Genomic DNA, 8,535 nt, shown 5'->3' with positions numbered 1-8,535 from the left:
ATTTATTTAAAATCATTCAAAAAAATATAAATTTAACCCTTCATATATTTCTAAGAAAACACATTCACATGTAACATCTGAAAGAAATCTTTATTTGATGTTTAAAACATACATATAGCATATCAATCAAGCAAGGAATATTCATTTTATAAGTTTATTCTCATTACATACTCAAACATTCTAAAAGAAACACACACACATATACATATATGTGTGTGTGTGTGTATATATATATATATATATATATATATATACACACACACACACATATGTGTGTGTATGTGTATATGTGTGTGTGATTGTATGAACATAAGTCAGCATACTTAAAATGTAATTTCTTTTCCTTTTCCAGCAGTCTCAGTTCCCCCAGCTTTCACGGCAATCCTCAAAGCCCTTCTGGACACGCTGGGAAACCCCTTCCTTACCGCCACTGTAACAAACAAAAGTCACAGTTCTATTACTTTTATCAGAGTTAAAATAAAAATGTGATTTATGTTAGCTGGCTTCATTTAGCAAACAGATATTTCTGTTTATATAGATACAGATATTAATACAGATATATTTTACGCATAATTTTACCTCTTTTTTTTCCTAGATGGGAAGTCTATCCAGTTCACATTACAGTAATGCTAACACCCCTTTTGGTCGTCTCTCCTTACCTTCCAGCATTCATAAATCTGTTGACCTTCTTTGTCTGAGACCAACCACTACAATGCATCATCACCTATTTGTATTGGTAACTTACTTTACAACCTATTTTAATGGTTGCAAAGTAAGTTACTTGTGCTGTATGCAATTTTAGATACACAGAAAGTCTTCACTTACTATATATGGCTGTCATAGTGTCCTTATCAAGGGCAGTTCTTCACTCTGCGCCGATGTCCGTTTTGCTCTGTCCTCCTATAAAAAGCATGAACATTTGAGTGTTTGACTAGTTTTAGATTTCCAAAAATTTGATATTTGTACAACTAAACATTTGAACTACAATATATGCTATTGAGCGATACTTTTATGGGTAATTTTTGGTAAAGAAACTGGTGACAGAGTTGTAGGCTTTTTAAAGTACTATTAGCTAACCATTTGAACTGACTTTCAAAGCTGATTACCTTTTAAATTGCTGTGGATCAAAACCTCCAGTGGGAAGGCGGCCATTAGAAGAACACGCACCATTGAACCTGAAAATAACAAAAACAAACAAAAAACAGAACAATATATAAGAGTCCGGTAGGGTAATAAATCTCTTCTGAAGCAATATAGTTCATTTTGGGTGAAAAACAAAACATTCCTCTAAAATATATATACTGACATCAGCAATCAACATCATGATTGTAATTATTTCCTTTTTAGTACATCTACTGCTGTTTGCATGTGTCAAGCACTACGACTGTATCTATGCATATAAATTCACCATATATATCCAGCAAAAATGTTTTGTTATAGTCAAAAGGAAAACAAACAAAGGCATTCAATCAGAGGTGAGAAATTAATTGGGAATATGAATTATAGGTGAACTATTCTTTACCTACTAGCAATCAAGCTTCTTTAACCAAGAAGCTTGAAATATTTGAATGTAAAATAAAATAAATAAATAAATAATAATAAAAATAACATGATGTAATTAAAATGCACAACTTACATTAAGGAAATCTGCATTTGTATCCACAGGCTAAAAGTAAAACAGTAAATGTGTTAGTGATAGTACAGGTATTTGTAAAAAAAAAAAAAAAAAAAGAGGCAGTAACTGTGACGCTTCTAGTGGGATGCTAAATGCAGAGATTTATATTTACAGTATAATACTGCATGTACGGGTAACTGTGTTGTGAACTGTAACTGAATATTAGAGAATCTCAGAGAAATTAAATGTATTTATTTTTTGAATTTATCAATCATAAAACCGTCTGTTTTGAAGGCCTGTTACGATAGCGACTTTTTGTTGGTCGGTATATTGCCCCATAAACAATTGCGACAAGTTATGTCATTGTCATTTTAAGACCATTTTATGTCTTTGAATGTATAATCATAATATAACACCATAATAATGCAAGATCTACACACTTTCAATTGACAAACCAACATCTAATTCTTAAAGTATTTAGATCATTGAAATTAGGAATCAAAATATTAGATACCTTAAAAACTTGAATAAATAGTAAATTTTCTAACAAATAGAAAACAATGTTATTTAATGTTATTGTTTTGTTATCATTATATTTTATTTTTGTAAATATAATGGCGGATAAATTACATCATCAACAATTATTGAGGTCATGTACATGTATTGTGTGTTAAGTCGATATATCGATTATTGTGATAGGCCTACTGTTTTGGTATCATAACGAGCTTGTCAAACATGCATGACCACTAAACAATGTCTAAGCAGTAGTATTGGTCTGAATGACAACAAACATAACTAGTGTTTTGGAAAATCTGTTAGAAAACAGTTATTTTAATAATTATGATTAGCATGTGACACAGACACCGCATAAAAAACTACAACAACAAATACTTACTTTAGGAGGATGGGGGAGGGCAGCATGAGGTTGAGACTTTGACATCTGTAAAAAACAAATTCATGTATTACAAACAAGTCACTTAAAAATACATTAATGTGGCAGACTGTTCCCTGTTCAGATGCAGTGTATAAGTACAATCAGGGCTGTCACAACAATGGGGTGGGGCCAAGTGGCTGCAACCCTAGGTACAATGTGCAGGTATATATAATTACATATAATATATGTGAATAAAGCAAGAATCTGTTTAGGTTAGTCACTGTGCTGACTGATGCTTGCTAGGTTTATATGATTGCAAACTGCACAAAAACAACAACAGCAACAACATTAATGACAATGACAAACAAAATTACTTACATTTATGTAAATCTCACATTAGGAAGATCTGCATTCGATTTCATGGGCTGAAATAAATAGGCAGAAACATTACTGCTAAAAAAATAAAAAACAAAAACTCTAAAAAGCCTAAAAATGACTTAAAAAGCAAGGAAATGTGGAACATTGTAATTAGCGAACATTAATAAAGCATAACTGTTCTTTGTTTCTAACCTTGGTAAGTACTCTGTAGCCAGAAGGAGAGGTAGGATTTCTGTGAAAGCCAAATTAAATGTGAATAGGCTTTGATAGTTATTGAGAAGGCAGAATAATAAGAAAAGGCAAAAGTACGTCACAATATAATTAATTAAGTTACATATTTTGATTACCAAATTATGGAAGCGTGGAGCTGCCACCCAGGCAAAAGAAAAATAGAGCTGTATCACGTTATGACGTGAAATGTTTATTGTTCTAACATTATGCTTTTCATGTTTGTATAATATAATATCACGTTATTATAATATACATAATTGTCACGTTCGCACAATATTGTACGGACGTGATAATTATGTACATTTTTCGTACAATGTTGTTCAAACATGTTGTTCAAACATGATAGTATATTGTTAGAACGATAAACTTTTCACGTTATAACGTGATATACTTATATTTCTCTTTTGCCTGGGTGGCAGCTCTACGCTTCCGTTCCAAATACACGAGAATAAAGTAATATTATATGGGAAAAGGCACCTGCTAGCTTGATGATGGAGGCTTCTTAGACTGGCCACCCGCCTTGGCTTCTTGTCGCCACTCCACGAAATAAAGGTCCGTTTCCTCCATGCCGGCTAATTATTCATCCTCATTAAAATCTCGTATATGTTCAGTTGGCAGAATTGAGAATTTTACATCTTCCAACCACTTAATTAACGCGAACATAATCGGCTTGTTTCTTCCCGTCTCCTGTATCCGGCGGTTCCTCTCGCTGTCAGATTTCGCGCCTCAGAGACGTCGTTATTTTTCAAAAAAAAAAAAAAGAAGAAAGAAAGAAACAGTAACAACTACTAAAGAGAGTTTTTGCACGTTCATTGCACATTTGTGGGAATGTTTAAATATTTAATTTTTATTAATTACTTTTCATTATATCTTTATTTTTTAAACCACCGTGGCAATGCGCATGCGCATACACTCCTGCACGCAAAGGGCTTTGGAGTTGACGTAATGTCGCAATGCATTGTGGGAGCGCAGCACCATCTTGGCAGGTCACGAATCAAAACAAGATTGCTACGAACCATTCTGAAACGTAGCTCAAAAGAAAATGACGGTATAGAGACAGATTCTGTCCAGATGCAAAGAGACGGTACTTGATTGTTGAAATGTGGACCCGTATGAAATATAGCCGTGGAGTAGAAACCCTGAAGACCAAACCGCTATTGACTTAGCATGATCTACTCTCATACCTTGTCTGTGGAGTCAGAGCATACACGGCGCACCAATTTCGCAATTATAAATCTCTGGAGGCGCACATCCAATTCACCAAGGACTGGGTACAAGATTTGGCTATTTTTAACCCTCCATGTTGTGAGTACGCCGTCATTCAAGCAAAGGTAAGTCAGCTTGAGTACTGCGAGTAAAATGCGTTTGATTCCCCCCAGCATTCAAATTAGTGCTAGCAAAAATTCATTCGTGAGGGGGAAATTACAGTGAGAACATGTAGAGGCTCTGTTAGAGGGATAACATAGTGAGTTCAGTGCATTGATGTGACATTGTCCTGAAGGATTTAGTTATTCTTTATGGTTAAAGAAATTGCCCTAATTAATTCATATTTATTATAAATAATCCTAATTACACATCTTGCTTCCTTGTTTGTGTCCTGTGTCACTAAAAATACATTCTGTTTTAGTTTTATACATTGATTAATGACCTGCAGAATCTGCTTGTCATATTAGGTGTCCATAGTTGTCACTTAAAGTCGAACTTTATGTTTTCTCCCTCTTGAAAGTGATTACATCCTTGCATTACATACTTTAGGTTCATTTTTTGCTGATAGGTTTCTAAAAAGAAACATGCAGATTTAGAATATAACATGCAGCGTTCTATAGATGGATACATAAAAACACTTTATTTGTTACATTTATGATAAATGGATTTGAAAGTAAATAAAACACATTTGTGTCGGACTTGGCTTATTAAAGTTCTTGTCTTTAAATGAACTTTGTCTGTGTGTGTTTTAGGTCCTGCACTCTTAAAGACTGAATTGCAGCATTGCAGCCACAGGTCATTGTGAGCATCACAGGGAAGGTTGAAGCCGCCCACTGCAGCTGTATGGCTAGAGTCGTGGAGACTTGCAGCCATGTCACTGCTCTTCTGTTTAATGTAGAAGCAACAGTGAGGATCTGTGGCACAAGGACTGTTACAGATGAACCTGCATACTGGGTTTTGCTGGGTAATATGACCAAGATACAGCCAGAGGTTGGCCATAAGATAGACTTCTCCTCTTCAGCTGCCCAAAAAAAAGGTTCTTGATCAAAACATAAACAGACCATTCGTTGTGACAGGTAAAAGAAGCCATCCTCAAAAAAGAAAAGTTCCACCTGCTACTGTGGAGGAGTTGGATCAACTGATGGGACAATATTTTTCCAAGCATAGTTCTGTTCTGAATAACCCATAATGTTTTAATTTAGGGGGCCATGTAAATACTTTGCATTTACTGAATATGTACTTACTAAATACCACTGTTCAAAAGTTGAATAAAGAAACAAAGAAATGTTTGCCTATTTTTAATTAAAAGCACTTTGTTGAACATCACATCAGTTACAATGTAGAAAAAATGTTATGTATAGTTTACAAATGACAAAATGTTCACATAAAATCATGACAGCATTTGTATAATATCACCCACTACTAGCATTCTGTAATTTACTGTCTCTTTTGAAAACTTATCACTACATAAACAGCACAAGACTTAAAAGTATTTAACAAGAGCATTTTTCCCTGGTTTTACTACCACACTGGGGCACATGTTCACCAAAACGCAGCAAACCTTTGCCATCTTATCCAGGAAGGTCACCTTTTTACCCTCACATGGAAGAAGTAATCTGATTGGCATGGTGGTATGTAGCATGTAGTTTGAAGCAGGGATTTCGTAGTGCCCCATGTGTAGTGTTGGAACCCAGTCAGGATTTGTTTCATTCATTTCATAGGCTGGTTTGTTGCAATAATGCCAAATAATTAGCAACTCTATAAATAGAAGGTAGTTCTGCATGTTTGTTCTAAGTTTGTGCTATTGAAAATAAAATTAACAGGCTATAAATAATAATATGAACTTATTTAGAACTTACCTGAATGAAAATACTGGAGCACACCAACAGATATCTGTGGCTGGTAGAGAACTGAATATCAGCTCGTCTCGCAGCTGCTATCCAGGCTAGACGCCTTCTTTTGGTAACATCCAACACATAAGCTCCCTCATGATGTTTCCAGGTGAGGAAACAATGAAAAGAGAGCCTGTTTTCAAGCTTATTCCTTTGTCGGTAGTGCAATCTAACATTACAACCGACCACACAGCAAGCATTTGTTTGGCCTGCTAATATGGCGCCTTGACCAAAAATCCTGGCTACGCCCCATCCCGTAAGATCACGCTCCAGAGCCCTATTAACGTACGGATCTAGAAAGAAGATGCTGCATTTTTAACTCTGAGGGAGATGGAGAATGAGCCTATTTCCAAAACAGTGGAGTGTGTTCCTTTAAGTACTAAATTGTATATATTGTCAAAAACTAAAGTGTACATAGCAGTTTTTGTATCTTGTTTACTGTATCACTGACAGATAATTTCAAAGTCAATGAACGCTACATTATAGTGAGATATTGTGTAATGTGAAATACTGTAAGCAAATGAATAAACAACCTAATTCGTGATAGACCTTTGACTCTGTTTTGTTTGAATCCAACTGTTTTTTGCAGATGTGCATAAAACATGTTACTTTTAGTATTGTTATCATTATCATCATTATTGCACTAAATATATTTTAAATAAAATATACTTTGATATACATTCTACTGTAAGGTTGGAAATGTATTTTCTTCACCCTAAAATATGTTTTGAAATGTATTTTGGTTTGAAAGAAATATATTTTCAATTTCAAAAATATATTTTTTTGGAGCATCACAAATACAAAATATATTTACCATATATTTGAAATATATTTTGGCCAGGAAAAATGTATTTTTTTACCGTATGGGTTCTGCACAGCGCAGGCATTTAAATTCACTCAGGCAAGGGCAGCGGTTATTAAATATAATGATTTTAAAGCTGCCCTCATCAATATTTTTATATCTACTATTTGTAAAATAGCAAAGCGGAATATGAACACTTTTTCTTGTAGAAAAATAATCAGCCAACATTCCATTCCCTACAGCTCTACAGAATGTTGCTAGCATACATTTTAACAGGTCAAATTAACAGTTAGCGAAAGGATTCTCTATATCACTGCTGTTGTTGAGTCATTGTCCTTAAAAATATCTGATAAAACTGCTTCATTAATGAAATGAAAGCGCTTTTTAGCATGTAGGTAGTTGCAGTAGCTGGTGGAGACCAAAATAGAGGTAGAGGAGAGCAATAATAATTGTGAAAGATGCTAATGCTAGCTTGAGCATCTCTATAATGCTAACTGCTCTCTTAGCTCGCAGGTTAATGTCATCAATATCCATGTTAGGAAGTGAAGAAATGTACACATTGCTTTTAGGTTGGCTTCCGTTCATGAAAGAGTATGTTTTTGATACAATTTATGTGTCAGTGTGGCAAATGCATGCTAAATACAATTTAAAACAGTCAATCTAATGTTTACCGCCATGTTCTACTAAACTCCTTACAAGTTTGAAACCAATCACAATTAATAATGATGTAACAAATCATTAATAACAACACTGTATTTTTAATACTATAATATTAAAATGATATATGTGTCCCTCGTGAATATTATGATGTGGTCATAATAATATATTATGACCCCAACAGTCAATGAACAATAATGTTGAAATCTCTAAATTACAAATTTTTTAAAATATGTGGAACTAAATTATAGGTTATCTATATGTCTCCTGACACTCATCAGTAATATAGAAACTATATGCAGCATTATTTATTGATAGTTAAAATTGGAATGTTACCTTAAATATAAATCGGTAGACTCTGCTAATGTATTGATTGTACTCTTTTATGAACAGTGCTATGTGCTAATATGTTGAAAAATCTATATCTTTATGCACATCATGTCTCCCTGAGTTTGTTGTTTGTAGCAACGCTGGTTTGATTTGCGTTACTATAGAAGGGAGGAGTGCACAGACAAATATGGATCATACCTGTGGGGCGTATAAGCCACGAGCTCTGGATTAGAAGTCATTTTTCTTCATTAAAAGTAACCTTTTGGTCAAGATAACAATGCTAATAAAAAGAAAACAAATGCCTGACGCAGTGTTGCTTTTTAATTTGATTGTTGTCAGTTGATTATTGTGATTATTGATTGGCTGGTGTCTATCAGGAGCACATTGTGCTGGTCATGCATCTAATGAATCAATTTCAAGGAATCTACCAGTTTAAAAGCTTAGAATTAAAACGTCAGAAGCAAGCAGTGAATGGGAAAGCCATTTAATAATGCAGAAGGGAAATGAACTGGTTGGTCAGAAGATCAGATAGTTTAAAATTCAGTGTGCT

The 8,535-nt window shown here is 34.2% G+C and overlaps 1 long non-coding RNA gene across 1 annotated transcript; it reads right to left on the bottom strand.

The window, feature by feature from the left end:
• Positions 1 to 261: 261 nt before the first annotated feature.
• Positions 262 to 3,815, bottom strand: LOC146708894 (uncharacterized). The gene is made up of 8 exons (XR_014920398.1): positions 3,576 to 3,815; positions 3,060 to 3,099; positions 2,868 to 2,914; positions 2,511 to 2,555; positions 1,637 to 1,666; positions 1,107 to 1,175; positions 826 to 900; positions 262 to 430 (listed from the first exon to the last, which is right to left on the bottom strand). It is a non-coding gene; the product is annotated as an uncharacterized LOC146708894 (long non-coding RNA).
• Positions 3,816 to 8,535: the final 4,720 nt, after the last annotated feature.

Source organism: Copadichromis virginalis, linkage group LG5, assembly GCF_057382275.1.
Source record: "Copadichromis virginalis isolate Kocher_CV1m ecotype Utaka linkage group LG5, C_Virginalis_male_GT1.1, whole genome shotgun sequence".
In the NCBI taxonomy this organism is placed as follows: Eukaryota; Metazoa; Chordata; class Actinopteri; order Cichliformes; family Cichlidae; genus Copadichromis; species Copadichromis virginalis.
The sequence above is the reverse complement of the archived record's forward strand: the minus strand, read 5'-3'. Positions and strand labels throughout refer to the sequence as shown.